We start from the raw sequence: 9,283 nt of genomic DNA, 5'->3' as shown, positions 1-9,283 counted from the left end.
GATGTGAACAACTTCTTAGCACTAACCTGTAAATTTCCACCACCAGAGTGCTGGAAGTCATTCCCTCAAGGTCCCATCTCCTAAAAAGTCTCAAGTAACTGAAGAGATCTCTAGTACTCCAGAAAAATCACATTTAGCATACCAACTGCACGTTCTATTGCATCCCCAAGCAAAACAGATGGGTCTGACTTGTCAGGAATGCTGAAATTCTGATCACAAGCCGGTTTGTCAACACCATCAAATACGAGATCTAGGGGACTCTTCTGTCAATTCTTTCCAGGCTAAGGACAGCAGATGCACATAGAAATATCCCAAGCTGAAATCACAATCATTTCTCTAGCCCACAAGGACCTGAGCACTTACCAGCCTGGGCTCAAATTCAAAGCCTCATGAAGCAGGGACGCTCAGTCAGATGCCCTGAAGAAGAGAAACAAATAGCTTAGCATACAGCAAAGCAGCTGGTTTGAATCTCACCCCATAAATATGTTAGGAATAGGGAACATGTACAACCAAGAACAACTGTATGATCATCTCACTCCAAGTTTCTGCATCAGATCTTCTGAAAGTTAATGAAACCAGCTCAGGATCGTTGGGCCACATAGCTCAGTGAGAGCTGGAAAGGCACCTGGCAGGGACGTGTCCAAGGCACTTGGGCAACTGGGACCACACAAACTCAAAATTCATGAAGCAACAGCTTCAAGGAAACCTTGATTCCAGTAAAGACCAAACAAACTTCCCACAAAACGGGAGCCTCCCAGCTAATCTTCCTTGCTACTACAGGCTGATGCTAACCGTGAAGCCTTCAGCATGAAGCTTGGTAGCACTAACAATTACCTCACACATCCTTTTACGTCAGTGTTTCTCACCTACAAATGAGCTGGCAATTATCAGGCTCTTGTTTGAGCCAAAACATTATGTCCTTGTGCCTACAGCTGTGATAACCCACACCTCCACAAGAGAGAAAGGCAAGCTACTCTGACTTCCAGCAAGCAGTATGCCACACTCTACCTTGCTACTAACAGGCCTTTCTAAAATAGCTTCCAGCCAACCAAGGATATAACACAAGTTCAGAAAAAACATTCCTCTCTGTTTTAAAGCCCAGGGTATTGTCCTGGTTTTGACTGGGATAGGGTTAATTTTCTTCCTAGTAGCTGGTGCAGTGCTGTGTTTTGGATTTAGAATGAGAATAATGTTGATAACACACCGATGTTTTAGCTGTTGCCAAGTCACACTTACCCTGATCAGGGACTTTTTAGCTTCTCATACTACCCCACCAGTGGTAGGCTGGGGGGCCCAAGAAGTTGGGAGGGGACACAGCCAGGACAGCTGACCCCAACTGGCCAAAGGGATATTCCATACCATGATGTCATGCTTAGTATATAAACTAAGAGGAAATCTGGCTAGGGACCACTGCTCAGAACTGGCTGGGCACCAGTCAGTGAGAGGTGAGCAACTGCATTGTGCATCACTTGTTTTATATACTGGGGAGTGAGTGAGCAGCTGTGTCATGCTCACTTGCTGGCTGGGGTTAAACCATGACAGGTACCCATCACTACAAGAGGAGGATTGGGTTGATCTGGGAGCCAGGTGCAAGAGCATAGCTCTGTGGCCATCACACTGCCACTAGCACAAGACAGACTGCAGTGGAGCTTTCCTTTCTTCCCTGATGAGCTTCTGCGGCTGTGCTGCTTTATCCGTGTCAATGGCACCAAGCCCTGGGAGGGCACAGGGTGTGCAGCACTTGTATGCACACAGGGAGAGCCAGATTGAAGCTGAATGGAACAGGCAGGCAAGCAGGACCACGCAAACTCAAGCTCTGCCAAAACAGACTGAAGAGGTGCCCTAGTGCTGGCCCTGCCCCAACAAGCTGTCTGGCCCCTTTCCTTACTACAATGCTACAGTCAGGTCTCGACTAGCACAGGAATAAAAACAGCTTCACAACAGCACAACTGGGGAAGAAAGCAAAGAGAGGGAGAACAGAGACCTCCAGGAAGGACCAGGCCAGTATAGTTTGAATCTGCTGTTCCACCAACTCCCAGCAGGAGCTGGCTCAGCACTAGCCAAATGGGCTGGCAGACAAGCAGAGGCTTCCAGGAACAGCTGCACCCATGGGTCCACACATGTTCCCACTGCAGTGGTGCTCAGAACAAACATGCCAAGGGCCTCCCTGTCTCTCAGCCCACAGTTCCTCAGGCTCAAACAGGACTGTCCTGCTTCCTACCCCAGAGCCAGCAACTATGGTACCCACCATCTCATCCCCACCTACCCGGAAAAGATACGGGATTCAAAACCTACCCTCATGATCTGAGCATTTCCAGAGACACTTAAATACCGTGCCTCCAGACAACTTTCCCCTCAGACAATGACTTACAGATCCAAAGTGACGATGTGTCCAAACATTTCTGGTCACTTGTTTCTGAATCAGCTTTCCCCTGTCAGCATCCAGCAGCATCTGGCCAACAGCTCCTGAAACATGAGAAAGGAAACTTGGCGTCAGTCACCTATCAGCACAACACATGGAAACAGCCAGGCATGCGTCAAGCAGCCCACAGCCAGGTACCAGGGCAGGAACTGGCAGCTAACTGCTGCACCATCAGGCTATTATATAGTGCCAGGATGCTTCCATGAAATAAACTTGTCTTCACTGCATCCCAGAAAAGGAAGGTCTTTCAACCATCTCTCCACTAAGCAGGATGCCTGTGCAGACCAGTAACTAACCTCTGAAAGGCAGCTGTTTTTTCTAGATGGCTGTGGTCACTGCTTCCCCACCTGCATTCCTGTACAACACCAGGAGGAGTCCAGCCCCTGTCATTCTGATCCAACCACCCTGCTACAACCTCCTAGTTTTGTTCTGCAGACTTCCCTGCACTGAACAGCACAGTTAAGCCTTCCATGCTTACAATACCTGAGCATCCTTTGCTACCACAGAGAGAATTCCAAGATGCCTCAATTCACCACTCCTCTGTTCAGAGAGGAGCACTCTCTTCAGAACAAGTTTGTGCTCCAAAGCAGAAATGGATATAGGTAATATCCACAAATAAAAGGCAGTACTAATGCTGCTCATCACACTATTCACAAGATTCTCTCTGAAGGAGCTTGCAGTCAAGTCCACATTCTGACTACCCTGGAGAAACTCAGCTTTAGCCTGGAGCTACAGCAGGAGGTAGCTCTTCAGCTATTCTAATTACCACTGTAATACAAGAGGAAACTTAACCTCCCGGTTCCTTTTATCTGCCTTTTCCATCTCTCATCAGTAATGTTCCTTAGCATTTACAGTCCTCTTCCTAGCAGGTTACCGTCTGCAGTAGCTCCAATTCTATTTTCTTCCAGCTACTACCCACTACTACTACTAAAGGAGACTATTCCAGTCTCCTTTCTAAGCTCACTTACAGTTACAGCTTCACTGGAATGGCTCACTGAGGGCATCAGCAATAGTCACATCTTCCAGGCAAACAGACATGAACACACAAAGGGTCAGAAGACTGCAGTGCAAACCTAGCAGTTTGCTTTGTCAGTGCAAAAAGCTGAGGATTCCTCTACCCCCTCACCAACACAAAACACTCACAACCTCTTCACAGTGAGGGAGTGCAGTGACAGTAACTGAGTGCACCTGCACAGGCAGTATCCAAGCTTGATGCTAGCTGTTTTTACCAGAAAGCATCCCTCAGTGTAAAATTCACTTGAGAGTAGCCATGTTCTCTGTGTGATATGAGAAAAGCAAAACCTTTACCACACACTAGGAACAGATGTGATTTAACACAGAATTGCTTAAGACTATTCTGTACAGGGCCCACAGAACTAGCAGCCACTTGGCATGTGCACAAAATCACAACACAACTTGTTAGCATTACTTTGTCTCCAGTAACAAGAGGTCCACAGCATACAAAAAACGTCCAAAAAGAAACCCTTTGGACAAAAAAGGGAAAGCACTGAAGAAGAAAAAGCAACATTTGTAGACAACTACTGTCTTCCTGATACTTGGCAAGTCCCTTGAGGCTTGAGGTAGCTAATACTTAGCTTTGGTTCTAAGCATTTCTTTAATCTTGCTTTTTATTCGGAAAGATAAATTTGTATGACAGAGAAAATACATTCCATAACACAATCACAGTTACATCTGTTTCCAATGCGACACCACAGAAAGATTCACTGGCTATCAGTGTACTCCAAAAAACTCCAAATGCAATACCCACATGTAAACAAAACACTGCTACTGGCCTGTGACACGTATCCGATCACCACAGCTAACCCAGAATTTTCGCTCTGTGTGGGCCAACCTATACTCTGAATGCCTATCCAACACAGGACATCGGCACATCCCGCTTTGGGGGCAACATCATCTTTTCATTAGCATCATGTGAAGCAAAAGCAAGAGAAGCTTGTGCAGTTGTCTTCCTGTGCTTATGGATAGAGGCAACCTCAGCCGCCATGTCTCAAGCCAGACTAAGTGAGAAGCTGCAAGCCTGATCAAGCCTAATCAGCAAGATGGATGATGCAATAAATGCATCAAGAGGTCTTTGTCCAGGACAGACAAACAAGCTGTGTGAAGTTAAAAGTAGCACCCGTAGACTGCTGGTGCCAAGTACAGTGGAAACAGACTGCAAGGTTACTAAAGGACACTAACATTTAATGAGAGACATATTTTCATTCAGAGAAGGCATCTCAATTAGAAGTATGTTCAGATCAATTCTGTTGCTGGCTACTTTTAAGCTCATTTTAAGATAAAAGGATGACAGCTTCTAGTGCAGACACATCTTACTTCTGCTTGTACATTAATGCTCACAATTCAGATCTGAGTAATAGCATTATAGTGACTCTTGGATTAAAATTGAGTTTCAGGAGGATTATCTTTTCCATATCAATTAACCTTGACTGTTAAGACAGAAACCTCTGTTCCCTGCATGGGAACGATTCCAAGAGCTATCAAGAAAAAGGGATCAGGCTAGCTGCTGAACAACAGTCCATGTAACAAGTCCTACTTAACATTTAACATATTTCCACAGAAAATGAAATCCCTAGACTCTGCAGTTTTACACAGTTCTTGCTGAATGGAAATAGCACTGGACATATCATATGTGTCTTTCATACCTACTGCACCCTGCAGAAGTCTCTCAAAAGTAGTAAGAATTGTACTTTTCTTACAGTCCTGCTCCCTCCTCCCACAACATAAAGATCCCATTTCGCTAATTCCATTGCACTCCATATCCTTAAGTATGTGTTTTATTATCTATACTCTTCGCTGTGTTAATAGTAGCTTAGCTCTCCTTTTATAAAAGCCAGGACAGAGCAGCATTGCCCAAGAACAGTAAGGTTGCTAACATGTAACTGGAATAGAATGCAACAGCTGATTAACATCTGAACAGGAACAGGACAGGAAGCAAAGGACCTGAATCCAATCCCCAGGAGGAATGTTAATGGAGAATAAAAATACCCAGGGGAGATTTTGACCAGGAAATGAGAGCTAGTTTTCTAATGCATGTAAAGCATAGAACCACCTTTAATGGCTACATCTGTAATTGCACAAGAACTAGTGCAGCAGAAGGTCATTTGCCAAGTTACCTTTAGCACCAACAGCTACACTGGGGGCTAATGACAACTCATCCAGAAACGCTGACACACCAGAAGCCTGTTTAGCTTGTTCAGTGATCCTCTCAACTCTCACAAGGTGGTTTAGGCTACAAACTTCCAGAACCTCTTCATCTTTGCACCATGTGTTTCATGTCCTTCCCCACTCTGTCTTCTTACCTGTGTTTTTGTAAGATCTTCCATGGGAAGACTTCTGAGGCATGTTCCTCAGATATTGAGATGTATACCAGCCCATTAGAAAACAACTCACGGAGATTCAGAGAATTCTAAAGAGTTCCTGAAAATAACTGTCTGGGCCCTGCTAGAAAAAGAACATCTTGATACTCTAACAACATGTATCTGGCAAAAAGCTGACAAATAACATAAAGGGAATCTGGGAGCCATGGCCTTAAACTTTCTGAAACACAAGCTAGGGTACAGCAAGCAAATATTTTAAGAGAAGTGAAGGAGGGAGATTTCTGTGAAAAATCAACATGTAGGGATTCCCAGACCTTTGTCAGCTCTTGTGCTGTAGAAGGGGGAAAAGTGGGGGTGAAAATCATACATTACCTTCATAGAGCATAAAATCAGAATACATTTAATTAGGACAAGGTAGAAACAGCTTAAACTCTTCAGCCACTGAGAAGTGGACTCATAACCCCTGTAGGTATTCCCTCAGTCTCATACAACCCTAGCAGCCTTTGGTTTTGGAAGTCCTGGAAAACTGCAGTCTCCAGCTCCTCAGTGCCAGGGACTGAATGTCACTGAGCCATCCCTCTTAGAGGATAATATAGCAATGCTAGAGAATGCTTCATTGCTGCAACCGGTGTACATGCCTCATATACACTCTCCAAAACACGCCGTCTGTCTGAGTTGCAGTGATGCACAGATGGCTAACACACTATGTAGTATCTACACAGCCGGACAATGGAGTACATTACTTACACTATTTACAGAAGACATATGGACAAGTTGTTGCAGTGACCCAGCCTACACAGCATCTGCAATGTTGAGGAGGCATTAAGTCCAGCCCTGCCTGATGCTTGCAGGTGCTGGCAAAAGCAAATTTCAACAAATGAAATGGCTGTTTACAGCAACCAGCTTTATCCTGAAATGCTACCAGTACAACCACACTTGGGGAGTAATTCAAATGCCAGTTTTGTTCCCACAGAGCCTTCACCAGCAAGGATAAAACACAAGATGTATTGACTAGAGATTTATCCTCCTCAACAAGTGACATCTGCAGTACTTACATAGTAACTTCTTCCTTGGCCATGAGTTTTGTATGCATGTAAGTCACTATTCATACTGAAGCACATAGTGGGGAGAGATAGTGACTGGGAAACAGCCACAAAATTGGGTGAAATTTCTTTAAAGCTCTACCTAACTGCAGTAAAGTCCAGCTCAACCCTGCTCAGCCAGCTGAACCTTTTGAAACATTAAACATTTGTGAAAATTTTGAGATGCTGCTTTTGCTGCATACACAGCATGCTAACCAGGTCTGAAGGCTCTTTTATTGGCAGGCTGAGGAAGAACCTTAAAATAACATTTCAGGAGTCTCACATGTTCTAGATAGGAAAAAGACTAATTTAGAAGGAGGAGCAATCTACTTTAATCAAATACTATGGCTAAGAAGGACCAAGCTGTACAAAGGCTTGCAATTATCAGTTCACCCATCCTCCACCAACATGCACCACAACAGGCTCTTTCATTCCACGATCACATGGCTGCAGCCAAACATGACATTCTGTTCAGCAAGTAATAAAAAGGATCAGATTTTTCCCCAAGGTCTTGTCTACATATACATGGTACTAAATTAAATTGACTTAGAAAATAATGTAGAGCAGTATAATGCTCCCCGGGTAAATGTTCTTAATTCAGCTTAAGAGCACTTTACATTGAATCAACTTAAGTTAAATAGATAGATACAAGACACAAACTAAATTAAGGATGCCTATACAAGAATGCTGCACTAATATAATCACAGCTGTTTCTAATCTGATTAAGTTAAATCAACTTCCCTGCAATGGCAAAATCCTTACCAATATAGAAGTTAACCCTTTTTTGCCCTTTTCTGCTTCCGAAGAGATTTTTGCTGGGGTTTGTGTTTGTTTAGTTTTTTCCTTCTAGAAAACCCAGTATGACATCTCTCTCAGAATCAATGTAAGCTACACAAGGTATATTAAGGTATTAAAGGTATTGACATTTGAATCCTGTGCCAACTAAACATCATCATAATATGCTCAGACCAGCATAACATTTTCTCCACCCTCCCCAAGTAAGGGTGATCACGAATCCTTGCGCGGTGTCCTGCTTTCCATACACCCACAGAGCTTTTGCTTGCTGATGTCCAACATACCTGGAGCAGTTCAGACACTGGGAAGGCAATGTTTCCCACTCACTCATTCCTAAGGGTATGGCTCACCAACAGCTTATCTGAGACAACTGGAGTGTGGAGTTAGAGCATGTTAATTAACTGCCCCCAGGCATGGTCTTACTACTGCCCCTCTTACACAAAAATATGAAGTTCTCTTGCTAACTGTAGGTTAAGCACATACACAAAACAAGTCTGAGGTCACAGACTTAACATGCTACAAATCCACATTCTAAAATTACCTCTCGTCTCCTCAGTTCCCACAGCATTTCCCTTTGAAACATATTTGTCAAAATTAAATTCCAGCAATTCCAAAATTACTGGTTATTTTTTCCTATTCCTCACTCAAAACTATCTGAACTGCTCCTCCTGACTTTCAAGACTTAAATTATCTCTCTGACTTTCATCCCTACCCATTTCATCAACCATGCCTCTTTGAGCTTACTGCAACCTTCCTCACATCCACTCCACCAACGCAACCATCACCCCCTCTTCACTGCCACCTTCTACTGCCATCTTTGAGCTATCATACACAGAATTAACTTCCTCCTCAGTACAAGTTTTCCATGCTCAGCATGCAAAGAAAATAGCAAGAATCCTCTGAGAGCCCCTTGCAGAGAACTATATCCCTCACTGGCCTTCAGAAACTAATTTTGCCACAACTCTGAACGACATTGTGAGCTGTCGCTTCTGCTCAGTACCAGCAGCAACCATGAAATCAAACAGAGTTGTACTTGTGTTTAATTTATTGTTTTTGAAAGAGCTATTTTGAAGCCCTGATCTCATGGCAACATGGACTGTAGGTACACACAATAGTTCAGTTGCTAAGGGAATCACACTTCCACATTTTCCGTTTAACGAGATGTAAATTTCAACTCTCAAAAGGCTGCAGGCACATTTTCACAATAAACTGTTTGGTCTTGAGTCTCAGATTCATGCCGGTAGCTTCTAGCAATTATAAGGTTATGTGGCCCCACACCAACTCTAGAATTCAGGCTTACGATAAACACATGCAATGAGAAAGGCAGGAACAATTTCCATTCCATTAAGTAAAGAAATTGAGGCACTAGTAGAAAAAAAAAGAAAAAAAAAAAAAGCTTTGTGAACTGTTATTGCATGAAATTCCATGTTAAAGAAAAACAGCCTCAGCTGTCACAAGAAAGGAACTGCAGGAAAATTCAGCAAGACAGCCTTATTTCTTGCACCTAACCCAAGAGTGATCTGGGATGGAAAAGAGAAGGAAAGTGTGCATGAGCTAAACACCTACCTGACAGCGACTGAGTTGAACAGCCTGCAATTCTTTGTAAGTACAAACAAAACAGTAACCCTGATCCAGTAGTAGGAGAA

Source organism: Nestor notabilis, unplaced genomic scaffold (genome assembly GCF_000696875.1).
Source record: "Nestor notabilis isolate BGI_N333 unplaced genomic scaffold, ASM69687v1 scaffold10547, whole genome shotgun sequence".
Lineage (NCBI taxonomy): Eukaryota > Metazoa > Chordata > Aves > Psittaciformes > Psittacidae > Nestor > Nestor notabilis.
The sequence above is the reverse complement of the archived record's forward strand: the minus strand, read 5'-3'. Positions refer to the sequence as shown.